This window comes from Saccopteryx leptura, chromosome 12, assembly GCF_036850995.1.
Source record: "Saccopteryx leptura isolate mSacLep1 chromosome 12, mSacLep1_pri_phased_curated, whole genome shotgun sequence".
Classification (NCBI taxonomy): domain Eukaryota; kingdom Metazoa; phylum Chordata; class Mammalia; order Chiroptera; family Emballonuridae; genus Saccopteryx; species Saccopteryx leptura.
Window position 1 is genome coordinate 15,383,267 of NC_089514.1, and position 12,684 is coordinate 15,395,950.

Below are 12,684 nucleotides of genomic sequence, written 5' to 3' on the forward strand. Positions count from 1 at the left end.
TTGAACCAAAAATGCTTCTGACGTTTCTAAGTCTAGGACAAAACACAGAGCTTTAACATTTCTCTTACTTCAATGACCGTGAGTGAAAACTCTTCATGCAGAGTCTCTTGCCCATGAACACACCCTGACATTCTTTCCTCTGGCTGCCTGATGTTGGAAGGGGGTGAGTTGCCTGTGCTGCAAAGAAGATAGTTGCTAAGAGTCTCTGGTCTTAGCCACCCTTGCGCGAGGAACAAGCGAACTCTGGGAAACAAAGAGGCTTGGCTGGAGCATAAGGAGCATGCTTTCCCCACAGACTCGTGAGCCTCAGACTAAAGCAGTGTATGGGGGCCAAACCTGCATCTCGAATAAAAAGGCAAGCGTGCTGGCCCACGGGGCTTATCTCTTTAAACTGCATGGACAAGGAAGATGGAGGAAGAAGAGGTGGCCAGTGCTCCTCACTCCTCATAATAAATCCTGGTCAGCTACCACTTTGGCCACTAGGATGAAAGAGAGAGAGGAGAGCAAGTCACATCCACGAACTGATACCTTTTCTCCAAGTGCCTTCACCGTAAGTAAATGTGGCCTGATCAACATCCTGGAACCCGACCCAGGAGATTAGCACATCACCTGCTTTGGGTAAAGAAAGAAACCTCTTCTAGAGGTCCACGACTTGGAATACTCAACTTCTAAAATCTTAAATCCCAATAAATCACCAACCTCCTGTGACCGCTTCATTTTCACTTCAACTAGTCTTTGCCAGCACCCTGGCCCCTGTGTCTCCATCTGATCTACTTTGGAGCCCCCCACATTTCTCTTCCTCGCTCCCCAAACAGGCAGCGAGCCACGCTATAGCTGGCCACTTCGTACAGACTGGCGGCTCAGAGACACTCGCATCCAATTCTTTTACATCTTCCAGATAACACTCTTCCATTCCACAGAGATGCTTTCCCAGATCCCCAGCACTTCCTCTTCTGATGCTTCTTCCTTCCTTTCCGCCCCCTGTCCCCCTCCCAGTTCCCCTGGCAGCTGTACTTAACTCCCACTGTACACAGAAAACAGGCTGTAAAGGAAGAAAGTTGATGCAGTTCTTGTATGTGAACCAATTCAACCTCCTTCCCTCCAGTCTCATAGAAAAAGGTGTTCTTTCTCTTCCAACCATGAAACAACATCCATGCTGTCCCTGAGCGGGATCCACCTGTGTCTTAGTGAGACTGCTAGAAACAGAAGCCCTTCCCTCAGCGCGTGTTTGATTTGCGTTTCTCTCACTATCAGGGCGGTTGAGCATCTGTTAAATGTCTTTGCGTACATTGGATCGTCTTTGCCTGTTTTCTCCATCTTTCATTTTCTCTCCTTCTTTTAAATATTTTCTTCATTTCTCTTTATCTTTCTTATTTTCTTAGTTGAATCTCTATGTCCTTTACTATGTTTTCTTTTTTTTGTATTAAATTTATTGGGGTGACATTGGTTAGTAAAATTATATAGGTTCCAGGTATACTATTCTATAATTCATCATCAGTCTATTGCATGGTGCGTTTACCACTCAAAATCAAGTCTCCCTCCTCACCATATATTTGACCCCTCCACCCTCCTCTACCTCCCTTGACTGTTTTAGCAGTATCTAGTGTCACTGTCTTCCTTCCAACGTAGCCCTCGTATTTATGAGAACTTTCCCTTTTTTCTTGCGTTCCTTTCTTGAGCTCTCCCAGAGAACACTCTATCTTCTACACTCCCCCAGTATCTTCCTACACATTGGGTCGAACATCCATCTGCTCCGAGCTTTCATTTCTCTCATGAGTATCCTCTGTCTAACAACCGTTCTCCTGTTTCTTCTTCCTTTTCTCTGTGGTCCATATCTCTGTGGATTCCCACTTTTTGATTCCTCATTATTAAAGGAAATGAGTTTTATTTTTCAGACCAACTATTCACAGGGATATGTTGGGAAGGGGCCAGCACCACATTCCGCTGTGGCTCAAAGACTCTCATTACCCAGGGTTTGTGAGTGCTGTTGATTGGCAGCAGAGATTCTTTCTCACAATAGCAACTTTCTCTTCTCCCCTGATGCCATGGAGACAGTCCATTTCCTCCACACAGCCTTTATGCATGACTTCTCACTTGGCTCCACTTCCTCTGCTTCTTCAAAGTAAACAGAGTCCAGAGCCACCACTGGCCCGGCATCCTGTGCAATGAGGGCTTGTGGTTCTGCACCTCGGGGTGTCCCCGCTTTCCGTTTGCTGGGTTTTTGAGATCTGCAATCTCTACATCCTCCCTCCACGTGCTCATAAATTAATCTTCCTCTTCTCCATTACCATTGCTTTGGGAGTTTACAGTTCCTCGGTTACATCAAAACTGGGATCGGGGAGTTTGTGTTTCTTGTGCTCCTTTTTGTTCTCGGATGATTTCTAGAGAGAGCTAGAGGAAATGCCAAATTGATGTTGTAATATTCACAGCGGAAATCTGTCTCTTTATACTTCCTCTGAAACCTCGCTTCACGAGGATTTTCAAGCTCGTCTATTTTTTTTCCTTCAAATTTAGTGGAAGAAAATAAAGAGCCACCCTTGTACTTTAAACCCTTATCTACCACTGTGGCTCTCTCTTCTCATTCACCAGATATTTACTAATGACTCCTGTGGATGGGGCACTGCACTCAGTGCTGAGGTTATCACGTTGACCAAAATCAGCATCAGCCCTTCTTCCTCTGAGCTGACCGCGTAGGAGAGAGAAGTGAGAATTCAGTCAGCAATACCAACACTCTCCATTCCATAGCTCCGCTTCCCCACCAGCCAGTCACTTTCAGCTCTCTGCAATCAAGCTTCTGCTGCTCAACTCTGGTGACATTTTATTCAGGCAAAGTCACTGGAGCAAGTTTCATGGACAGATAAATCCAGCGACACTCTACCAGTCTTCATTTCACCTTTTTCCTCCATGGCCCAGTTGACCATCCCCTTCCTATGAAAATGTACCGCACCCCAAACCTCCCTGATGTCCCCACCCTCCTCGTTGGCCCGGGCCTTCTCTGTCTCTGCCTGTTCCTCCTGCTTCTCACTGAAAGGATGTGTTCTCGGGGGCTGTGTCCTTGGCCCTCTTCCCTTTTCATTCTGTGTGCACTCCCTGAATGACTTCATGCCCTTGCCCCGCAATTTATCCATTCTCTCCAAATTGTTTACAAACAACTCTCAGATATAAATCTTCAGCCCACACCTCTCTCTTGAGCTCCAAGTTCATATATCAGCCACCTACCAGACATCTGTTCCAGGATGTCATCATTTAATTCCAACTGGATGACAGATCTAAAACTGAACTGGTACATTAGTCTGCAAAACTACTAATAAGTGTATATTCCCCAAATGAGTTTTGTGGCTTTATCACATACTACATCACCCAACACAAAAGCCGGGCATTTATCCTAAGTATCTGCCACTTTTGGTGCCTTTTAACATATTTTTATTTTATTTTTTTCCTTTAAATGTATTTTAAATCTGCTCCCTTGTCTCCAAGCCCCCCCCCCTTACTGCCCTAGTTCAAGGTCTCACCATCCCGGGCCCGGACCACTGCAATGGCCCCTTAGCTGGTCTTCCGGCCTCATTCTTCCCGCCTCTAGCAATGCTACCACTAATGCCAGAGTGAGAGGTCCTCCCAAAATGCAAATCAAGTCAGAACAGGCTCCCACTTAAGACCCTTTCCTATTTCCCCCTCCCCCTGGATAAAAACAAAGCCCTTACAATAATTTATTATACAAAACCTTCTGCGATCTGGCCTCTGCCCACCATCTGCACTTGTATCCAGCCACCTCCCTGTCCTCCTGGCCCTGCACCCACCCTGTGCTCTGCTGCACCTGCTAGTCATCCTCAAGCCCACCACCAGTTCCAGCCCAAGGTCATCCACCATGATCATTCCTGGAATACATTTCCTGGAACATTCTATTTTCTAGAATACACTTACTCCATGTTCCCACTTAATGAATTCCTGCTGGAACATTCTACAAGATTCGATTCAAGGGCTGTCTCCCCACTGAAGCCTTGCCTGCCCTCCCCAGCCCACCGCTGTTTGATGTCCCAGATGCCCCTAAGCGCATCTGTCTACCGTGTCTGAATTCTGTGTTTGTTCGTCGGGACTTTGATTAGGCTTAGAGCACAGCCCCTTGAGGGCAGAGCCATGGTCTGATGCAGTTTCCCAACTCAAGGCCTTTCCAAGCGCCTGACATAAATGAATACGGGGGGGGGGGGGGGGGGGGAGTAAATGAATGAAGTATGGTGAGGTCATAATGTATGGAACAGTCTAACCTAGTCTGTGAGGAAGGCATTTTACAGCCACGGCGGTGCTGAAAGGTAGGAAACACGGTTCTTCTCCCAGGCTATTAAATGTTTTACATCAGATCCTTCCTGAAGTGTTACCAGTTAAGTCAATTTCCAGGAAAACAGGACTGCCAATGTAAAATATGCCCCGAGGGGAATATTCCCCTCCTAACACTTTCCATGCACATGAAAGGGAAAAGCACGCCGCTGGCCGCACGTGTTTGGTGTTGTCATCAGGAAGCTCCCGCCCTTGCATTTCTCCAGGCCCTTATTGGCAGGCTCGTCAGTGAGTCTGTTGGCCGGGGATCAGTCCGTGCACAAAGCTGGCAGGTTCTCTGCAGGGTAACGAGACATCCCGTCAGTACCTGGTCAGGCCCAGCGGGGAGACAGAGCAGGCTGGGAGGGGCCACAGGGGGGGCTGGGTTGGCCTGGCCAGACGTGAGGAATGGTGCTCCCTCCAGGGAATGGGTCACCACTGGAGCAAGGACAGAGAGCCATGCCCACCGCGTTGGACAGATATTAGTTTCTGGGAGTGCCCATGATGAAGCCGAAGAGGCGTATCAGGCCACCACTGAAGAAATTCACACAGTTAAGAAATATTGATGAGATGAGCCGCGAGTCCTGTGATGGGAGCCCTGTGTGAGAGCGGACGCAGAGCTCCAAGGACACCAGCCAGGGTCAAGGCACAGGTTCAAACCGGACCCAAAAGAGCTCACAGAGAAACCAACATCAGTTTCCTCCACAGAAAACCCCACACAGACAACAGCAATGTATTATTAACTCGGGAACAGTGACTTCCTTGGCGTGCGCAGATAAGGACTGTGTGCTAGACATCTCTTGGTTTGAGGTGCCCAGAATGACGCGACTGTATGCTTCTGATACCAGAACCTATCTTTCCTCCAGAGAGCCCATTTGTTATGGTTTGGGTGAAGCTCACCTTGTCCACCCCTCACTGCAGAGTGGGCACAGGACCCAGACCTGACTCCACATGCCCTCGTCGGGACGTGAGGTCCCTCGGCTGGCTCAAGGTAGGGCTCCGGCACCCCGCGGCCAAGCTGCTCACCCGGCTGTCCTTTCACACGTACAGTGCAAGACACAGAGAAGGCCAACAACTCAGCCACATCATTTAACCCAGGAAGCAAGAGGCACCCGTGGAATTCCTCTCAACAGAAGTCCAACTGAGAATCTGTCACCTGCAGCTGCAGGAGATATTTCTCTTAGAAGCCACCGTACACAGCTCCCAAGAGCAGACAGGACTAGGCAGGAGCTCAGAGCTGAATTCGCAGTGTGGGATGGGATCTTCTGAGAAAGTCTCGGTGTCTATGTACCTAACAGAGTTTACGGTGGGATACTTTTGTCGAGAGAGAAGATAATCTATGTCTTCAGCCACTGTTATTACCTTTGCCCTCTTTTTTGTTTCTCATTATTTTCAAACCCACATTCAAACTTCTGGATGAGGGGAGGGGTTGGTTATACAACACTAGATCACTGGAAGCCACCTCTCCATAGGAAACTAGAAGTCATCTTCTAGAACATCAGGGTCCCTCTGGTTAGTGGTGGGGAAAGGAGACCCAGACCAGAATTTCTAGCCATCAGAGAAGTCGCCATAGGCCTGGTTAGTTTCCCGTAAAAGTCAAGTCAAGATAAAACTCTACTCCCTGGGGGGTCCCACTACAGTCCTGTGTAACGCACCTGAAGACAGCCCTGCTGTTTGTCACAAAAACAAGTTGAATGCTCTAGAAAGAAGAGTAGTTATTTAGAGGTAAATAGCAAGGGAAGGTTGGAAATGTCTGATCTCATGTGTAGATATGGCCTTTGTGTTCCCTAAGTAATTAACTTTTGGTTTCCTTTTTTCTAGAAGTGCATTGAGATTTGAAGGTTAGCAGAATGAACAATAAAACTAGGTACTAAAAATAAACAGATCACATCAGCTTTCAGAGGAAATTCCGGATGTCCTTATACTTCTTCATTATAGACCCTTCTCCTTGGTCTGTTCTCCAGAAAATTTTAAATCACATTTCTGCAAGGTAGACATCAGTAGCCCTGATGAAGACTATGTCACAGATTTCATTTAAAAGCAGTCTGAAACCAGGAAGGTGAGGGCCAAATTGGAGAGGATGTTTGATCCTCTCCCCATTTTCTACTGTTGCAAAGACAGACCAAGAAGAGAAAATCATTCTTTAGAGTGAGTTCTGTTTTTTGTTGTTGTTTTTTTAAGAACAAGAAATCATTTGAGAAGGCATTTAATTTTTTTTTTCCTTGCAAGATCTTCATAACATAGGCACACAGCTCACAAAATAGACAGGAAAGACCGGAAACCACATCCGGAAATAACCCTTTCCCAGTCACTGCCATGAATGATGAATGTTAAAGGGGCCATTGACCAAAGAGTGTGAGGGCAGTTCATAAAAAGTTATCTAAATCTTAACTGGAGGTCATTCCCCTCCCATTCTCCTTAAAAAGGCAGAGGGAGTGGGACCCAGGTCCTTGCAGCAGAGCCATAGCTCGTGCTACCAAATTTAACAACTTGAGTAAAGCTGTCACCTTGACTACGCACTGCGTTTCGTTGCTCACTGGGCACATTGAAAAGCAGGAGACTAATGGAGCCAGACTTTCCACAACTGTTTGATCAATTTGCTCTCCCTTTATTAAAAAAAAAAAAAAAATTACAAAAAGTTTCATTTTCCTCAGCCTTTTCTGAACCAGTAAGAAGGTTCTTATATTCCTTGTAAACTTGCAAATGGGATTCTTAATCTCAGAGGCCCAATCACCATTTCAAAGAGATTTTTTTTAAAGAGATTCTGCTTTTAATTGGCTACTTAGAAAGTCTATTTTAGAAACGTGCTTACTTGCTGGAATGAGCTTCATCTATATGGTTCAGAAAAGGGCCAATTGTACCGGAAGACAACAGCCTGGACTGGACACTGCAGTGCAGTTTATCTGGGATGGTGCTGACCTTCGGGGGTGGGGGAAGGGGCCCCCTGTCATATCTCAGCCCCGGCTTTCCTCTATCTCTATGGTAGTCGCATAATGTCCGGAAGCAATCAGACGCCTGCGGTAATTGCCTTTGAGACACCGCAGAACTAGCGGCAGTCATTTGATTGTTTTCAACCACTCTCCGGATAAAAATATTCGTTTCACACAGAGGCTCAGAGTTTATGAATTATTATTTTTTTTGAAAGTTCCGTACACGTTCCTGTGCACTCCATCGCCTTACGTGGAAACAGAAACAAAGATGGAGAAGGAGCTGGAAGAAATCAAGAGCGCATTCCACCCTTTCGAAATGCCCAGCACAACAACGCACACGCAATGTCTATGCAGTAACCCTGCAGTAAAGAGAGAGACATACCGAAAAGACAGTCTTGCATAAAAGCTGGGGATAATGGTACATTTTAAATAGTTAAATGACAAAGCGTTTTGTTATTTTCCATATCTGTTTAACTGTAATTCCATACACTACATTATGTGAAATCTGAATTTGAACAAAGCCAGCTTCATTTTTAGTTCACCCAGGCACTGAGCCCAGATATAAGGGTTCTAGCTAGAAAACAAAACAAAACAAAAAAAAACCCTAAAGGGTGCAGGGCCTGAATTATGTCAATAGAGAGCTCTCTCTGCACCAGGATCGCTTTTCCCCTGAGCCTTCATCAACTGTCGCTCTCTGGTAAGTAGAGTCTGCCCCCACGTGGCGGAAGTGAGACACTGCGCTTACTTCCCAGTATGCCCTCTTCTGCGTGATGGTATTTGCAGCCACCTGCGTGAGCCCTTCAACCACCATCCTGTCTTTAAGTCGTTTTTAACTGCTTCTCTCCCCTCTGTCCTCCTTGCCCCTTTTATTCTTTTTCTTCTTCCTTTTATCTTCTCTCTCTTCCTTCTCCTTTACTTCTTCCCTACCCCCCTTGCCTTCCAGAACCTTCCACAGTACTGTTTAGCAGCCCCAAGTGAGGACTGAAACTGCTGCAGACCGCCTGTCTGGGGAGAGGAGCTTGCCTCTAAGGAATTCAGACAACCCAATGTCAGTAAGCACTTACAGACCGATCACCTTCAGGAGCAATACCATGGCATCGAGAGAGCCTAACATGCTGAGGGAGAAATGGGCAGATGTGGCTTTCGCTGCCCTTGGCCATGTCCCTGAAGGTGACGTGGATGTAATGTCTTTGTATAAAACCAAGGAACAAACCTGGACATGAGCACAACATCCCAGGGAATCAGGAGGCAGGAAAGTGGCCCCTCTGCCCTCTGGGCCGCCCTCGGCATGCCACCCCAAACATGCTCAGTCGAGTTCTCAGAAGCAATGCTCATTATACAAATGTGGCCTCAAAATAAAACTCCTTGTTCTTCTCTTGGCCTTGTTCCGACCAGCCTGCCGACCCTAGGGCCATCCTGAGCAACTGGTCCATCCTGAATATAATGCTCAGCACATCACATCCCTACACAAGAAATCTTCAAAGTACATTTCTTTGAATATACCTTCAAAGGCACAAATCTTCAAAGATATATTGGCTTCAAGTCTAAATACCTGTGCACAGGATCTCCCCTGCACCACACACACACACACACACACACACACACACACACACACACACACCATGGTCTCAAGTTTTCTACTTTAACCACATTTCTCTGCTGGGTGTTCTCCAATACCCATTTCTCTCTTTTTTTCCATTCGTGCTTTTTGTTTGCTGTCCAGCTGCCCAGAATGATCTGACTCAAGACCCACAGTCTTTTGTGGAGCTTATATCCGCCTGGAAGTCCCTTTTTATTTTGCAAAACTGAAGCCGCATTAGTGCACAGAGCAAAACATGTCACCAGGGAGATGTATGTTGAAGGCACTTTCATACCCCTACGAAAGCCTCATATTAAGATATAATGCATACATTTTCATACAACTGTAATTTACAGAGCCATTCATCTTCTAAGGCAAGAGGTAACGTGGGGGTTGGGAGGGTAGAGTGTTGTAAACTAACCAGGAAGAATTCAAGTGGCTCATGCTATTGCCAGAACCCTGAGGTAGAATTATGGCCCCATAACTCAAAGTCTGCCGGCTCTGTCCCTTCTCTGACGGATGCATCGGACTTGGGTTCCTGCTCAATTTCCCTGTTTACTTTCTACCGCCACTCCCTTCCAGTCACACCAAGAAGCTCCCTGACCGCTTCACGTAATCTGCCTCAGACGCAGTAAGGGTGACACGTTGTGTGAGCTGCATCCTTGTTGAGAAGATGCGGAAGGAGGTCCCCATCACTCAACCCAAGGACGCTGCGCAGGATTGCGGTGGGAAACCTCTCCCACAGCTGCAGATGTAAAGACCGTGATGGTTCCGCCCATTGGCTCCAGATGCGGCCGGCACCGCTCACTCCCAGGGGCACTAAAACATGATGCACAAAATGGCCACAGGTCAGGGGAGACCTGCCTACCATGCAGGTATTACGCCAAACGCCCGCTGTTCATCTTCTGTATGAAAACCCAGAATCACCTGGCACGGTCATTTGAAAATGCAGGTTCACAGGCTGCACCCCAGACCTAGACAGTCAGAATCCTGGGGGAGAGCCTTGGAATATGGATATATGGATATAATAAGCTGTGGAAGCCATTTGAGAACCTCTCTTCCAAGTATTAACTGTTTTCCTTCACTCTGCTAACCATGGTATTCCAGATAGGGTCTACCTTAGACAAAAACATGGAATACCTACAACTAAATGTGTCAAAATCTCTGCTTATGGACTCACCTCTGCTCCTGTACCCCAAATTATAGCCCTCTCAGATCCTCAGCCCTGAGAATGTATTAGGCACTCACACTGCCCTGGGTCCCTCTTAAAGGACCAACCTAGACTTATCTTACCCATGTGAGAACTATGTGAGTATCTAGGCCTTTTCCCAAACCCTCTTGTCCAACAAAATATATCTCATTTGTGCCTTTCGCAGGAGTTTGCTGTTCATTCGATGACAGCTAACCAGTTTAATCTGATCACTAACGCATGCTACAGGGTTAATGGGTGAGTACTTCTCACATGTTGGCAGTGTTAAAGGACAGGATTTGGGGCAGATAAGGAGAGCTTTGCCCTTCTCAGTTATATCATTAGTTCTAACCCTTTGCTACCAACTACTAGCAGGTTCAATACATTATCTCCAAAATGAGTTAATAATCCCCATTGGCCCCCAAAGAGTAAGGCTTAAAAGCACATTAGACACTGAAAGGTGGTACATAACAAAAATAACTTATTATGACTTATCTCAAGACAAGCTCTCATTCAAAGGTGTCCCAGCAGGCCTTTTCCTGGTTTCCACTCTCTCGGCAGCAGCAAAAAGTTCTGTTTAAGGTCCTTCCAGCCAAGTCTGGGCCGAATAGCTCCTGTGCTTGGTAAAGAGTGTCCCCAGAGTGGACCCTGCCTGCAGCTCATCCTCCTTGTCCTTCTCTGTCCTCATGGAACTTTGTCTTAGACCTGCTACACCACGTGGACATGGCCCTAAGGGTCATGGAGGGACTTCTACACCCTCATTTTACAGAAAGGGAACTGCTCCGGAGAGGTGACACATGGTACCAGCAGGGACGGAACCAGAACCAGGATCGTCTGACTCTCAGCCTACTATGTCACACTGTCTTGAAGTCACTGAGTCTAAATGTACCTTAAGATATCTTTGGGACATTTTTGTGGTCCTTTGGGACATTTATGTACCCACATGCCTGGCCCCATACCTTTATTCCACCCATTCATTCTCCTTCTCGCCTATATTTGCCAATAACCGAACTGCCCTCTTGCTCTTTCCTACCAGAAGGCTGTTTTATGTTAGAACTGTCCTGTGGGAGGGACACACGTACCCAGGTGCTGTATAAGAAGAACTCATACCCTGCATTGCTGGCCCACATCCATGGAGACTACTGCTTTCTTTGGAGTTCGATGCCAGGTTTTACTGTTTGGTTTTTTATGCCCTGAATGGGGATCAAACCTGTGACTTCGGCATCCGGGGGTGCTCCTCTAACCAACTGAGCCACCCGGCCAGGCTGATGTCATGCTGACCTTTGGCTGCCTACTCACTGCCGAGAGCCTTTCATGTGCAGAGGTTAAGTATGACAAAGAAGGGGGACAGGTGGGTATTGAGACTGTAATCCAGCCTGCTCCATGCTACGCTAGGCTCTCAGGAAGCCTACGGGAAGAGACAGGAAGGAAGGATGAGAAGGGAGCTTCCCAGTCCTGACTTGCCTGACCAGGTAGTGGCACAGTAGATAGAGAGTCGGACTGGGACACAGAGGACCCAGGTTCGAAACCCTGAGGTCACCAGCTTGAGCGTGGGGTCACTGACTTGAGTGTGGGATCATAGACATGACTCCATGGTTGCTGTCCTGAACCCAAAAGTCACTGGCTTGAGCCCAAGGTTGCTGGCTTGAGCAAGAGGTCACTCACTCTGCTGTAGCTCCCTACCCCCCATGAAGGCACATACGAGAAAGCAATCAATGAACTAAGGAGACTAAGAAACCGCAACGAAGAATTGATGCTTCTTTCTCATCTCTCTCCTTTCCTGCCTGTCTGTCCCTCTCTGTCTCTATCTCTGTCTCTCTCTCTATCACACAGACACACAAAAAGTCCTGATGCACTTCTCCAGATAGATGGACAAAAAATACCCAAAGGGGATGGTCAAGGAACTTTTTAAAACCTGTATTTCAAAAAGACAGAGCCCAAGCCTTAGGCCACATTAGGACGCTGGACGGGCCCACGGGTAGACAGCCCTTGTGCATACATTGCTGGCATCTGGGTAGTTTCAGCCTCAGCACTCCTTGCATCTTTGAGAAGTGCTCATTGAAACACAACGCACACACCCTCCGGCCAGAGCCAGTGATGGGAACGTAAGGTTGGACAAAGCTGTCAAATAAATATGATGCACAGGACAACAGTGGCCATGCAGAACTGCCTAGTGAATTTGAAAACCAGATCTGAGAACATTTGGTGGCTTGATTAATTTGCTTTGCCTATTTGCCATCTGCTGTTGTCTCCAGGAGCCCCGGACGGGCGGCCCTGTGTGGTTCTGCTGACTTAGGCCAGATGGAAACTCTCCTTTTATAGGGAGTGGAGAGTGGGGTCTGCAGAAGAACAAAGGTGCTGGGCCCCTGCTCTGGTCTGACGGTGTGGCTGGGAACGCGGGAGTTCTCCAGGCAGCTCCTCCCGTGTGCTTCAGAACCACTTTTACAACCTCTACCTCTTTAAAAGCTGTGCAGACTTACAGGTTCACCTGTTTTATATCTACCCAGGCTGATGACTGCGGAGAAAAGTGAGGTCACCTGGTGACAATCAGGCCATTGTTTCTTTTGAGCTGAGCTGTAGAGTGTCACACTTGAATTTTGCTATATATATATATATATATATATATATATATATATATATATATATATATATATATGGCTGAATTAGTTCATTCT

At 47.0% G+C, this 12,684-nt stretch overlaps 1 long non-coding RNA gene across 1 annotated transcript in view; it reads right to left on the reverse strand.

Annotated features, from left to right (window-relative positions):
* LOC136384125 (uncharacterized) overlaps positions 1-12,684 on the reverse strand; it is a 106,044-nt gene that overhangs the window by 13,885 nt on the left and 79,475 nt on the right. The gene's annotated exons all lie outside the window — the stretch shown is intronic.